The sequence below is a fragment of the Trichoplusia ni genome, chromosome 5 (genome assembly GCF_003590095.1).
Source record: "Trichoplusia ni isolate ovarian cell line Hi5 chromosome 5, tn1, whole genome shotgun sequence".
Taxonomy (NCBI): domain Eukaryota; kingdom Metazoa; phylum Arthropoda; class Insecta; order Lepidoptera; family Noctuidae; genus Trichoplusia; species Trichoplusia ni.
The window spans coordinates 13,583,427-13,599,429 of record NC_039482.1 but is presented as its reverse complement, the minus strand read 5'-3'; the positions used below and the strand labels follow the sequence as shown (position 1 = coordinate 13,599,429).

General features: G+C 36.8%; 1 protein-coding gene across 2 annotated transcripts in view; it reads left to right on the top strand.

The window, feature by feature from the left end:
- LOC113494575 (tenascin-like) overlaps positions 1–16,003 on the top strand; it is a 48,407-nt gene that overhangs the window by 10,785 nt on the left and 21,619 nt on the right. Inside the window, exon 1 of one of the 2 annotated variants that reach the window (XM_026872975.1) lies at positions 9,808–9,961. The exons of the other annotated variant lie outside the window; for it this stretch is intronic. The gene's annotated coding sequence lies outside the window, so the exon portion shown is untranslated. Of the gene's footprint in view, positions 1–9,807; positions 9,962–16,003 lie in introns of those variants that run through there. 2 annotated transcript variants of the gene reach the window in all.

The window sequence follows — 16,003 nt, the reverse complement described above, 5'->3', positions numbered from 1 at the left end:
TTCTTTTTTTTTTAGGTTACAATTAGTTTTCAATTAAATCTTTAATCAATAATGCGGTTTATTCAAATTCTTGTTATGTTTTGTTGACGCTAACATTAATTATTTCAGTTAATAATTAATTAGGTAGAAGGCAAAGCGTTTTACAAACTGTTAAGAAAGTTGAGAAAAAGCGAGACGGATCTGGTTGCTTACATCTTGGAGTATTTGTAGTTGTGGAAGCGAGAGAGCAATACATGGCGTAGAGCGGCGTCTCTTTCCATTTTTGTAATTTAGAACCTGCTTACTAAATTTGAAATGAGGTGGTAGGCTTCCAACTAGAACTGATTGCTATAGGTAAGTTCACATTTAACCACTAACAGTCAAGATAGTTTAGCGTCTTCTTAAATCGTAACCGAATAATTTGATACAATTGGTTTGTTATCTGACTAGCTGTTACCGGATGCCCGCCCAGTAAAAATCTAAAATGATCCTACATTGAAACGGAATAAATGCTATCCTATGGGTTAATCCTGGTTATAACCTATGTGCTTACAAAGTTTTGTCTAAATCCGTCGAAAAATCACATAAACTTTTGTTGTTGACTCTACCTACAATTATAGAGTAGAGATAAAATAACATTTTTTACTCGCCTACATCGTAATAATTTATACAAGGCGCTCACAACGAGCACATATTATAATTTATTGTTAAAACTATGCCTATTCGATACAAACAAGTTCAAGGTTTCTCTCAAGGTTGTATCACTATGTTTACGATACGTTAAAACCAGTTTCTATAAGTACGTAGTTAACACAATGGCACAGTTTATTTATATTGACCACATAGGTTGTATAGGAAATCGTAAGGACATGTAGTTGATTTATTTAATTTATGTTTATTTGATAATGTAATCATGTATGATCTTAAATGTTTTTTTCCGCTCTTGGAGTAGATAGAGGGGTTATGTATTGAAAACCAGATGTCCTTATTGTGAGTTATCGATTTTTAATTTTAAAATATAAAATCTAGGATTCACATTTTTTTATTTTCTTTCCTTTGCTGATGTTTGGTGTTATTTTAGAATAATTTAGAAAGTGCATATCAGCACTCTGCAAAGCGAAATTGTTGCTTTTCAAATGACATTCTCGCTGTTACAAATTTTATATTTTTTTTTGTCTGTTAGACCACCAAAGATTGAAAGAACCTAAGAACGAATTCAATGTAGTTTTGGTAAAATAATAGATACAAATTTCATCAATAAAACAAACTACTAACCTACTTTTAAATATAAAGTAATCACAAACATTATAAACTCACAATTCAACCTTCTTATGGTTTCTAACTGACCTCGTCTCTAGAGCTTTGATTCAATAAGGACTATTCGTGCAGTCCACATTGTGTTACCACTTAAAAAACATACAATCACTCTTATTTCTAGGACAGTAAGGTTGGGTTTTCGATAACCCTTGGTCCGGAATATTGTTTAGACTGTGATACCACCCTCTCCTTATGTTTTTAAGGTACATATGTTGATTGAAAATATTCGGATACAGAATAGTATTGTAGTAAAGATGTTAGAGGCCCTCGATGATGATGATGATGATGTATTTCGGTACAGAGTTTGTTTGCGGATATGAAATTATCTATTTTAGGAACTTTCTGGAAATAGTACTTCCTGGCAGACATAAAAATGACTTAATATTTTTTATCTCTTAAAAGAATGCATATTTCGACGCAAAAGATTAAAAAAAAACTTTAAAATACCTTTCGGTTTCGGATATTCATTTCGGATATGCGAATATTTCGGTCACGGAGCAACATAACGTCTCTATTTTGCTGTTCCTTACCCATGTTTTCCTTATAAACAAACACGTATTCTCATTGTGAGGCGGCGGTAGATTGTTTTCTTAAGGTCACTCTTATTGATCTGACCTCTGGGGCTCTTACGAAACACGGGCACATGAAGGCACTGTTTGAACGTACCAATGATTATGTCATTTGACAGTAAGTTTTTTTTAAATGCTCTTGAAATTGTAGATAGAAAAAGTTGAAGAGATGTGTGAAGGAACTATAGGCGATGTTTTTCTGCTATTCTAAATATCTTCTATTTCTCAGGTTCTTCTGTATCGTATGCACTACATGAGTAGACAGAGATATGCAGCCTTTGGATTTATAACACATGCATTTGAAATACATAAAATTTGCATTTAATATAAATTCAATGCATGTTTCAAATACTCATTTTGTAACTTTCGCGAGGTCGCGAGTGGAACCCCGCGTCTACCTTAAGATTTAGGACTCCGGTTGGGTCCGAAACTAGTCGGACAATCCCAATACTTATGCCATATGGACTGAGAAAAGAATATTTAAGGGCATGAAAATCGCTAAATCTAGTGGTTTCTTAGGTTTACGCGAATGTTAGACATTGAAATGAAACTACTTTTACGGATTTTATCGCGGTTTAATTTAAGAGTTTAGTTCCCGACGTTTCGAAACCTTTGCAGGTATCATGGTCACGGGCGGACTGAGATGGCGTTCGTCTTCGAGCAACATCTTCTGTCTAGACGAACGCCATTCTGTTTAAGCTTGACTTGTTGATGCCAAAATCCGTAAAAGTAGTTTCATTTCAATCGCTAAATCTAGTTAATACTTTTTAGCTACTGCAGAATTTCCTTAAAGTTTTTACTAGTCTGCACTAAATTCGAAACAATACCAATATTGTTCATAACACTATATAAGCTTAAAAATAATTACTATCAGTCCACTAGTTACTAGTTCCCTTTAGTTGAAGTCCTAGGACGGAAAGGTTAAACATTTGACCAATCACGAAGTACATTACATTGCAATCCTCAAAGGTCATCCGTTAATACTGCTCTGCATTACAAATACTTATAGATATACTAGCTTTGCCGCACGGCTTCGGTTATCAGAAAACGTTAAATCCAGATCGAAACGGTCTCTTAGACTATAATGATTTTTCTTTTCAAAATTAGCTCTTGTACTAGACTAGAAATATTTCTGCAAAGGGTTTTTGAATAAAAAGTATCATAATTTTTTTATAGGATTTGTCTTCGAAAAGGAATCGTACTGACAAACCGATGAACAGATAATAATAAAAAAAAATACCTAGTTTCTATGGTACGTTCTTCTAGGCGGTGGCGGTATGAAGCAACTAAGCCTCTTTTTAACTAAATTGATAATAGGTATAATATGCAAGATCTGGATCTTTAATAGCTAGGCACAATTGCAGCTAGGATACAACGGTGTTCAAATCGGAGAAAGTTCGTTCAAGTTTGGCTCCGTGGTTTTCATTTGTTGGTTGTGAGTTTTTGAAGAAGTTTTACTATTGTATACATTTTATTTATCGTTCAAAATATTTATATTTCATTCACTACATTCATAACACCAGTACTTTATCACGACAAAAGATACGTACTCAATAAATCATACACACTATACTTGGAAGGTGGAACCGGCAGACGTCGCCGGTTGCCGGAGAAAACGGCGCTACATACTCGTAGTAGAACGTCGTTCAAGGTCAGCGCGGCGTTCCGGCTTGCGCGCGCGCATCCTGCTCGCACGACGATACTTTTGTTACGTTTTTATTGCACTTTTACAAAATGAAAGTAGTATCGAATTACATTGAGACTATGTTTTGTGTCTGTCCGTGTGTTGTTGGATGTGAAACTGCTTTTTGTCAATAGAACGATCTATTCGTTGAGTTTTTGTATGTGTATAGGTCGTTATTATTTCTGTACGCACTTCTTAGAAAAATGTGTAACTTTAATTAAAATTTACAATACATTTTTTAATTTTGGAACCCCATACTAGACCCTACTAAACAAGAAAACTGCTGCATTATATTAATGCAATTAATTAATTAGTATCTTTGGTGGCTTAGTTGTTAAAGCGACTGGTGCCTATAACTAGGAGTCACAGGTTCTATTCATTGTCTGAGATTGAAATATTTCCACTTTTTTTATTGAAATGATTTATTTTGTACCTACCATACAATGTTATTAATACATCCTTCTGCAAAGTAAGACATAAATGTGATCAAAGGTATACGCAATTAAATAGCGTTATGACTTTTTAACTGGCATCAAGTAACACTTGGTACATTACCTATAAAAAATATAAGTATTTAGTTATAAATAGATCTCCTTCCTACGCAGATAGCATGAGTCATTTTAGCATAATTACTGAACTGGTTTGTATTATAGTACTGTTCTGTTTATAATATACAAGTCTATCACAAAGTTATCTATATAGTAATATATATAGCTGAAGAGTTTGTTTGTTTGGACGCGCTAATCTCAGGAACTACTGGTCCAAATTGAAAAATTCATTTTGAGTTCATCTCAGCCTATCGCCGTCCACTGCTGAACGTAGGCCTCCCCCAAAGAGCGCCAACCATCCCGGTCCTGGGCAGCCCGCATCCATCCGCTGCCAGCCACCTTCTTCAAATCATCGGTCCATCGTGCCGCAGGACGTCCTACACTACGTTTGCCTAAACGTGGTCTCCACTCTAACACGTGTCTGCTCCATCGACCGTCTGTCCGTCTGCAGACATGGCCGGCCCATTTCCACTTCAGCGTGCTGATTCTGCGAGCAATATCGGTAACTTTGGTTCTCTGGCGGATGACTTCGTTACGAATTTTATCCACCAGAGATACCCCGAGCATCGCTCTCTCCATCGCACGCTGAGCAACCTTGAATTTATGGACCAGGCCCACGGTGAGTGTCCACGTTTCAGCTCCATACGTCATTACGGGTAGGACGCACTGGTTAAAGACCCTGGTCTTAAGGGATTGTGGTATCGACGATTCAAAGATATGACGTAGCTTCCCGAATGCTGCCCAGCCCAAACGTATTCTTCTGCTCGCTTCCTTCTCGAAGTTGTGTCGCCCCAGTTGGATGGTTTGGCCAAGATATATGTATTCTTGCACAACCTCGAGAGCAGCGCCATTTACGACCACGGGTCTCGGAAGAACAAGGCCATTGTACATGACTTTAGTTTTATTTAGGTTCATTCCGAGACCCACACGTCGCGAAGAATCGCTTAGGCCGTTAAGCATCAGCTCCAACTCCTGCAGAGATTCCGCCATGATGACTATGTCATCTGCAAATCGCAGGTGTGAGATGTACTGACCGTTGATGTTCAATCCCCGTCCTTTCCAATCAAGCGTTTTAAAAACGTCCTCCAATGCGTTTGTAAACAGTTTCGGAGAGATTACGTCTCCCTGTCTTACTCCTCGACGCAATTGGATTGGTTTTGTGCTCTGTTCTTGTACTTGAACGGTCATTGTCGCGGCCTTGTACAAACACCTCAGCACCTCGACATATCGGCAGTCCACGAGACATCTCTGCATGGATTCCATCACAGCCCAAGTCTCGACGGTGTCGAAGGCTTTTTCGTAGTCCACATACGCTAGGCATAGAGGTTGATTATACTCCTCTGTCTTCTGTATAATTTGCCTTAGCGTATGTATGTGGTCCACGGTGCTGTAGCCTTTTCGAAACCCGGCCTGCTCCGGTGGCTGGAAGTCATCGAACTTTTGGGCGAGACGATTCGAGATAACCCTCGAGAACAGCTTATACACATGGCTCAGAAGTGAAATGGGGCGGTAATTTTCAAGCCGCGTATTATCGCCTTTTTTGAAAAATAATACCACCACGCTTCTGCTCCATGCCTCCGGTGTTATGCCAGTATGGATGACGGAATTGAAGAGCTTAACAAGCTCTGTCAAGACAGGTGTTCCACCTGCCTTGAGCAGCTCAGTGGTTATTCCGTCATCTCCCGGAGCTTTGTTGTTGTGTAGCTGTCCGAGAGCTATTCTAATCTCACCCATGTCAATGTCGGGAAGCTCGTCTGTAAGGTGGCGTGTAAGTCTGGTCGTGGGTCATCCGCGCTGTGTGCTTGGGGCGGGCTCGATTTTGGTGAGTATAAGTCCCCATAATACTTTTCGACTTCAGCGAGTATCTCTGGCTTCGAGGTAACGGTAGTGCCCTGTGACGTACTGAGTTTTGTCAGGTGACAACGGGAGATATGAGCCTTGGAAAATACTTTTGAGCCTTGGTTCCGCTCTATAGCTTGCTCAATGGATCGGGTATTCGCACGCCGAGTATCGCGTCTTATCAGCTTTTTTATCTCCCTGTTAAGTACCTGACGCTCAGACGGTGTTGCGTTTATGTTTTCTCGCCGTTTCCTCATCAATTCCAGGGTCTCGCTGGTGAGTGCCGACTTGCGTCCATTACTCATCGGTCGAAAATACTTATAGCCCACCTCACGGACAACCCGTACCAGACAATCGGTGGCGTCGCTAATATCCTGAGTAGTTTCCAACATAGCGAATCGATTTCGTAGCTCCAACTGGAAGCTTTCGCAGCCAGCCTCGACCTGGGGCACGGTTGGTCTGAGAGTTGACTTCATCAATCGCGCTCGCTCGATTTTGAGATTTATACTCAGAGTGCCTCTTACCAGTCGGTGATCACTACCGGTATTGACCCTGTTAATCACAGAGACATCTCTGAATATCTGGCGCTTGTTTGACATAATGAAGTCTATCTCGTTCCTCGTCACGTTATCGGGGCTCCGCCAGGTCCACTTCCTTTGGGGCTTCTTCTGAAAGAATGAGTTCATCAGGAAGAGCCCCTGAGCCTCGAGGAAGTTTACCAGCATTTGCCCCCTGTGATTTCTGCGCCCAAAGCCGAAGGGACCCACTCTCGACTCGCCATTCTCTTGTACTCCTACTTTGGCGTTGAAGTCACCCATGACAACAGTGTAGAATGTTTTGGTACGAGACATAGCTTTCACTATGTCTTCGTACATGGCCTCGACTTCGTCGTCTGGGTGCGAAGACGTTGGGGCATACACTTGAATGACCTTCAAAGTGTAACGCTCCGTTATTTTAAGAACAAGGTATGCCACCCTTGCCGACACACTGCCAACTTCCACAATGCTGCCCTTGAGTGACTTGTGGATCATAAAACCGACGCCACCTTGAGATGGTTGGTGTCCTTCTCGGAAATAGAGTAAGTGACCAGCCTCGAGAGTTATCGTCTCCTCCCCCTGTCTTCGAAGTTCTGATAACCCTACGATATGCCAGTTAATACGACTTAACTCTACTTCCAATTCGGCAACGTGCTCGTTCAGCCGTAGTGTACGTCCGTTATACGTCGCCAAAGTCAATTTGCGTAGGTACCCTGCCGTCACCCGGGGATTCTTAGCACCCCCCACTGCACCGTTACCGTGGCCGGTACCATGGCCAGGAATAGTGCAGCTACCGGGAACTGGGGGCCGTGAATTTAAATTGTGCTGCATAAGGGGGGGATTTGCCGTAGTCACCACGCTTGGCATGCGGGTTGGTGACCGCAGTTCTGTGGTATAGTTATTCTCCGTGGGGCGCTGCTGCCCGCCCCCGGTGTTGTTTTGTCCCTTAGTCGCCTCCTACGACACCCACGAGAAGAAATGGGGTGGTGCAATTCTAGCCCGGCACCACACGGGTAATTGGCATCACACGGCATTTTGAGTTGAATAGACCATTCATCGAGGAAGGCTTTTTAGGCTATAAAACATCACGCTGCGACTAATAGGAGCGAAGATACAATGGAAAATGTGAAAACAACAGGGCAGGTATAAATAATAACTTATATCTTCTACCCACGGGGACGAAGTCGCGGGCAACAGCTAGTTTTTAATAAATTTTTTGAACTATATTAGATGTTTCTATCATTTGTCGTAAAGTAAAAACAAAAGCCACGAAGTTTAAGCAAAACGTAGTATTCCGTAAGTACATATGGGTTCAAGTTAAAAGTTCAAAGAAATCTATGCGCAAAATTGGCTACCCATCAAAATTACTGCATCAATCATTGGTTTACTGAACGTTTCAAACGTCTAGAAATCAAGATTCATGAGGAACAAAATTAGGTAAGAAGGTAAATTGTTTTGACGTTCAAAAGTGCCATAATTATACTGGTCTAATTGAAGTAAAGAATTTGACTTTGACTTGGACTTTGAACAGCCTGATGACAGCAGAATAGACAGCAATACTTTGGTGATAGGGTTTCCTATCCCTTCTAAGCCCTAATAATTAATAGACAATCTATCAATGTCTGCATATTTAAAAGACTATTTTTAGTACTAACAGCTCACAAATCAACAAACAATTACAAAATGAAACGGCAGACAATGAAATCAATTTCATGTTGTTATCAGCTGTCGATTGATAAACTTATCAATGGGTTATCAGGATTCCAATAAATGTCCGTTTTGCGATTATTATCACTTAAACTGTTGGTATTAATCATCGATTTCTATTGTTATAAGGCCTCATGGACGCTCATGGTCTATTAAGTATGCCCACGATCTGGGTGAGCCGTGGTGACTAATCTTGCTGCAATTTTGACATATTCGTCATGTTTTTTATAGGAAAGAAGGAACACTCACGTACAGCCTGTAAAAATTCAATTATGACATAATGATTTTAAAAAGTCGTGGTGGCCTCTTTGGTGGTGGATACATGGTATACATGGATTTGAACGCATGAGGTGCGGGTTCGAGTCCATCGCAGGCAAACTATCAATATGTAACTTTTTCAAAGTTCTATATATCTACTATCTTAATTATTCTAAGACATTACTGACAAATGATGAAGGAAATCATCGTGAAGAAGTCTTTTCCTTTTTTCTTAAAATTATCATCATCGGAAATCATCAAATGACTCCTTCCGCTTTGGTTTGAGCGGAAAACCACCCATGTAACCACCCATGTAAATCCTTGACTGTCATCCTTTCAGAATCCCGCAGCAGGCCCCAGCAGGCCTTTCAAATATTTGATCTGTTATTGCCAATAGAGCTAGCATAGGGATCACTGCTCAGACCTTCCCTATACGGGAGTCGGGAATAGACCTGAACCCAGCTGGTATCAATGTAAAGAGGTTTTAATTTAATTTCCTTCGACTTTATCTTTGCTCCAATGGATTTGATCTCTTGACATCTTGATTACCTGTTGACGCTGCTTTGTGCCCATAGGCTAAGATTAAGAACGGAACCATCTTATCTATGCTCTATTCTCTAGCGCCCACACATTATTTCTTATTTTCGAAAAAGGTTCTGAATTAAATGCTGGAAGGTCCTTGAGCGTTTTTCACACATTTAAGCGACTTCAAAAAAAGAGTTTGATCGTTTTTACTTTTAATCTTAGAATCGTGAATGAAATAATACAATTTAGTATGAAGGTGGGTGATTCTTCGGAAAAAATACACTAGTTAAGGTCATATCATTATCCTCACCAACTGGTTCACTTCACTGTGATGCTTAAAATGTTTTAATTCTTACTTCATCTAATAATAGCCGTAGTACTTTACAAGCTTAGGTAAAAATAATATTAAATCAAGCAATCTGCAGTATGAAAAATGTGGTGAGGATAATGATGTTCTTAATTTGTGTTACTTTTTTACGGAGAATCACCCAGGTAGTCCAGAGAAAAAGTCAATTAATAACTAATAGTTGATTTTTGTAGTAATTGAAATGAATTAGTGACAAAACAATATGTTTTTCATTTAGCTCTCGAAAAATCTTCTTTAGCTTAATACATTTTTTTCAGTATAATGAAAGTATAATACTTACTTAAACCAGTTTTATCTTAAAATAAAACGCAATGGTTCCGGTTATTCAGCCAGTTTTCCGAGTTCAGCAGTAAAATAGAAATAATCTTAAAAAAAAAACATCTCTACACTGTAAACATAAATAAATGAATTCGCGAACGATCAAATTCAAATTACGAATCCTATTGTACTCAGTGGTACATGCCAGTCCATCGGTACTCGGAGAGGTTCAGTCATCAGTGCAAAACCGACCGCCTTGGACGCCGGTCGTCCGCGCTTACACGTTGAAATGGACATTGTACACGTGAGTTTTATAAATAATGTTAGTGAATGTTAGTGTATAGTGATATTTGGATTTGATTTTGAAACTTTTGGTAAGTCTTTTTTTATTGTTCTTTTTTTAGTTTTGAGTTAGAACGTTTTGTGTTTTCCGATTTGAGTTTTCACGGTATGTTGTGATAGGAAAATTAGTTAGATATTTGTTAAGAAAATGCTTAGACAAAGAAGCGATTTAAATTTTACAGTTTGTTCATTTTCAAAGGTGACTTCTTAAATAGCGTTTTTAACTGGTTCATACTTAAAATCATTTTATTTTTTTCTTAACATGTCTTTTGCATTCCTTTCTATATTTAAATATCGAATGATTAGTTCTTATTAGTTCTTGCTCGATAAACAAAAACATTTCTTTTTATAATTACCCTTCGTACTTATAAAAAAAAATAATCAACCCAATGTTATTTTTCATTGATTTCGCATTACTATAACAAAACCAATACGAAATGTTTATCTACAAGGTCTGTTTATCTTTCTAGCGTATTTGTCATGAGTGTAGCAAATTACTCATTTCCTTTGAAACCTAACAACTTTCGCGAAACATACTGACTGTTTTCTATTTCTAGTTTTATAGCTAAAATATAGAATAAAATGCCGAGTAACTATAAAACGCTTTCTTTTCTTAATAGATAGAAATATAGATTAGTCTATATAAAAAAATCGCTTGAATAAGCCAGCAGGAAAACGTTCTGAATGGGTAGTATGAGCACACATCTTCAAGTGACCTTGCCCAACGATGCTTAACCTTAACCTAGGCCATGAACATCTACCTTATATGAATATTTATCACTTAACATTTCCATATCTTCAATACTATTAACTATTAAGTATTCGAAAATGAATGTCTTCTTTCGGATAGGTTTTTTTTTTATTAATTCCGCCAGTATCTCTCGCAGTGATGTAAAAATAATATGCTATGAGTACATTAGAATTGATTTAAGCGTTCAAAAGGTTATAAAGAAGCAAAAAAATTAAATTTAGTCCATACTGTCATGAACCATGAATACTTTACCCTCCCTCATTTAATTCCGTACCAAAAACTAAACAGAACCCTATCTATATCTATATATATACTTCTATACTAATATATAAAGCTGAAGAGTTTGTTTGTTTGTTTGAACGCGCTAATCTCAGGAACTACTGGTCCAAATTGAAAAATTATTTTTGTTTTGAATAGACCATTCATCGAAGAAGGCTTTAGGCTATAAACCATCACGCTGCGACTAATAGGAGCTAAGATAAAATGGAAAATGTGAAAAAAAAACCGGGCAGGTATACCTAAATCATAACCTATATCTTCTACCCACGGGGACGAAGTCGCGGGCAACATCTAGTTACTAATACTTTGCTACCTGTACGTCCGTCTGTCACCAAGCCGTAATTCATTAACCGTGCTAGCTTCTTTCACAATAGATGTATGTTTCTGTTTAAGCTATAACAATAAATAATCAAAATAAGCAAGGATAAGCAAGCATAAAAAATGGCGGCTAAAGTCACAAATTCGATAGATCAATAATAAGATCGATTTGTTTTTCTGGCTTAATTGATTAAAAATCATGTTACTGTACTTATTTTTTCGGAGGTATAATAGAATTTGGGAATAGAATTTTATATATGTCTCGGGGAAAACATTTCCTAAAAAATATTCAAAATTGAAAGTGGATTTGGGCTGAAATTAGAGCGAATAGACTGTTAAGCAGTTTTTTCTTACTTATCCCGGGCCATAACTTACACCTGACCAGTTTACGCAAAATACGCATTTTTATACACTGAACAACTCTATTTACATATACATATAGGTACTGTACCTGCAAGTAGTAACTAAATTAAATACTAATCAAAACAAAAGTGATTTCATACATTATGAATTTACACCGAGGTGTGGTGTTAGTGAAAACCGTACAATAATCTAATCTTATCGCTGAATGTTTTAACAAATTCATTGTTTGACGTTTTCAATTAAATTTTAATCGATTTGTGATTTTTGTAGTTATGAACTAAGTATGTATTGATCGCTGCTGTACCTAACTCTTTATACTCAAATAATTACATAATTGATGATAGTTTCATTAGTCTTAACTTCTCGAAATTTAAATAGTGATCAAAATGTTTTGAAGTCTTAAAATAGCTTCAGAAAAAAATAGGCTGAATATGAAGATTGTTAGGAAGTAGTACTATACACAACTTCGAAAAGGAGGTTCTAAATTTGGTGTTTTAACTTAAACTCGAATTATTTCTTGAAAATGCGCTTTAGGGATATGAAATTACATATCTACTAGGTAGGTACTCTTGCCTTGACATAACCATAGTTTTTGTTTAACGAAATTCGCAGTCAAGCATCTTTAAATAAATTGAATTTCTTTTAGTTTTAAATACAAATCGTATATTTAAAACCAACCTAACTGTCGCTCTACTTTTGACCTAAGATAGCTGTAATCTAAACTTGTCTTTTTTTAATTAATCGTCTAGTTTAAGTTTCACGCTGAGTTACGCGATTGAAAAGTTGACCGAAATATTAACTGGAATATTAGTCTAAGAAATAGGAGTACTTGTCAATATTTCTTTTATTATTTTTTGTCGATACTTTAAACATAATGCAGAAAATGTTTCATCGTCATCATCAGTCCGTCTTAGTCTCGATCTTCTGTCCTTTTCCAATCCCTGTAAAAATGTGACAGAAGAGATTAAAATAAAGGTAACATACAGTTCTAGAGTTCTTCCACCAATAGTGAAAGAAACATTATGAGATTGTTGCAGGCGGAAGCAAGAAGGCGCACTACAAAATGTAGAGCACCATCTCGTTTCAACACTTACAACAGCCTTTTTTTCTCATTTAATCCCTGTGTCGCAGGGATTGTCACAAACATACAAATTACGTGCGCAGCACCACCCAGATTCAGGACAAGCATTAGTTGATAACACGAATGCTTTGTCCTACGCGGGGATCGAACCCGTGACATGACGCGCTCAGTGGGTTTGGCGTGGTGGCCTCAACCACTTCGCTATCCGTGCAGTCTATCGTTAAGAGGTGATGGACGTTCCCCTGTTTTTAACCCGATAGTAATACTATACGGTATTGTCATCGCGTGCAAAATTCAGAACGATCGAATGACAGGAAATATCGAATTTCATTGACTAAATTAGTTTTATATGTTGAGTAACGGAATACTTTTTCATTTTGAAGTTTAGTTATTAGTGCTAGCTTTATATCCTACAGCTGTTGTGTAGTTTAAGAGGATTTTTCGTTTCGTTTCACGTTTATTTTTACACTCATTTCAATACTGCTCCGCTTCTGTTAATTATCGTGTGATACATACATAATAAATATAATAATAAATTTCCAGAATAATTATGTTCTTTCAAATTGTACTAGTAATCTAGTAAATCTCGGGTTTCTGCAAATGCAAATGAAATTAACCACTCCACCTATGCGGTTCCCAAAATGTAATTTTTATAGCAAAGAACCGGTAAGGAGCTTCACAAATCAACTCGGTTTAGACATTTAGAAAAAATGCAATTATGTAAACAAGCATTATACTTTGTAACACTAAAAAACACACTCTACCCTTAATAGTTAATCCGTAAATAAAACACAAGCAACAAAAGCCGGTACTATAAAAACTTTAACAACTACTCAACAATCCTGCTCACGACATAAAAACTAGCGTTAAGATAAACAAAAGTTATCGATAAATCCTTATCAGTAACATTGTATCGATAATATCGGTATGTCCTTATCTAAATGTACTAAGAATTGTATGAACCTGGGTTTAAACACAGGTCACTATAAACGTCAACCTCTAATTAATAAATCATTCTGTGATTTTAATACTGGTTATTGCCCGCGACTTTGTCCGCGTGTTTAAGGAGATATAGGTATTTATTAAAACTTGAATTATTAAGTTTTTGAGAGCACGATACTTCTCCTCGTTTTTGTTATATTATACATATATTTCATTACTATTCTGCTCCTGTCAATAATTTCTCAATAAGTAACATATCATTGTGCATTGGCATAACACTGAAATAATTTTTCAAATCGGACCAGTACTTCCTGAGATTATCGCGTTCAAACAGATTAGCAATTATTTTTAAGTTAAATTTTATAAATTTAAGTACGGTTATGTAAATATTTTAAAATTTAAGTCGTTTCATAAAATATTTTTTAGCCATTCCGTTCTTAGATCTCTCATAGGTAAATTAATTCGCAAAGCTTGAATAAATTACGAGCTAGCAGAAACTATGAGAGCCAGATTGAGTGCCACTTCATTTAAGAAATTCGTTGGAAAATATCCGAAAAGTATGGTGTCAGTCGAAAAAACCGGTCAAATTACAAATAGGCTGAAGAAACACAAATAAAAAAAAATGGTTAGGTATCCATCATATTTATGAACGCACAACCGTGGCATAACCCTCGTTTTACTTTATTGTTCGTTGTTATACTTGCTACAGACCTATGTATTGAGTAAATATACAACCTAGATAATTTTTGTTAACCTATTAGCTAACCCTGGGTCGTTTCGCTTCACTGCTGTTATTACAGATATTGAAATCTTAAGTTCATTCGGGTCAAACAACGCCTAGATTATTGAAATTGTAACGTTATAGTAATGAAAACAATGTTATTTTCGTGTTGTTATGTAGAATAATGTAGAGCTAAAACAAAATGATCTAAAAATAAAGTAAAATAGTAATATAATAGTGTCTGACGCATTTTTATTTTTTTATTAACTACTTCCGCACTGTTAATCATAACATACGCACTTTTAATCTTGTGTCGCGGGCAGTTTAACAAAAAATTAAACTATAAAGACACCCAGAATAAGCATTCGTAAATCACAAATGCTTGTCCTATGCACGGATCGAAACTGCGACTCTTCATGCGCTGCGAGTTTGGCGTGGTGACCTCAAACCACTCCGCTATCCGAGCAGCATCTAAAATAATAAAGAAAAACAGCCTTATTAAACTTTATGTAATGTCATACATCATTATAAGATAGATATTACTTGAAATCGAAAACAATAACAGTTTTTTTTATATTATCACAAAACGAAAAACATCTCCATTTCTGCTGATCACAGAAATAAAGATAGAGTGAAGAATTTTTAGAAAGTCCACCGTTAGAGTTTTTGAAGCAAATCGGTAATAATCCGTTTTGCAATAAAATGTTTATAAACCGTTGTTTAATGGTTCAATTGGGTCGTTCTGATGTAATTGAATCTTACCGATCAATTGTTTCCGCCATTTTTATAACTCTGTTTTACAAGTCTTTGTATGTAATGGTTATTTTTATTTTTACTTTGATACGCGGATATCAGATTATATTTGCAATTAAATACATTGAAAAATCAGTCCTTGGACAGAGCTTGAACTTAGGACTCCTGGTTTTTTGCGTCAGTTGCTGGACAATCTAAGCTACCTAGATCATTATTGACTCAGAATTTGAATAAGTTATTTTCATCATATTATAAATAGGTAGAAATGTTATTTATATTGTATACATAGAAGACATAATTAATTACTGCTCTGTTCCTATTAATAATACATAGGCTATCTAACACTGAAAGAATTTTTCAAATTGGAAAAGCAGTTCCTGAGATAATGCGGTTAAACAAACAAAAAAACTCTTCAACGTTATAAAGTATAGGGAACCCCTGTGAAGGGAACCATCCTATATTGCTTTTGATAATTGAATTACTACTTGCAATGTCAATGAAGTTTTTTTAAGTAAAAGTTTTGAATTTCTATTTACTTTCCTCTTTTTAGGGTTCCGTACGTCTGAATACAAAAACGGAACCCTTATAGGATCACTCGTGTGTCTGTCCGTCCGTCGCTTACAGTCAATTATCTCCGAATCCATTAGACCGATTAAGTTGAAATTTGGTACACATATCAATTCCTGTGACCCAAACACAGAGGTGTGACGTGAGCAGATGAAATCTGTATATGGGGGGTCATTATTGGGGGGGAAGGGAAAAACTAAAAAAAAAAATCTGAAAACAGCATCGTGTGGCATATCAAATGAAAGGTCTTGTTGAGAAGATCTTAATTTTTTTTTTAATTTTAAAATAAATAGTTTCCA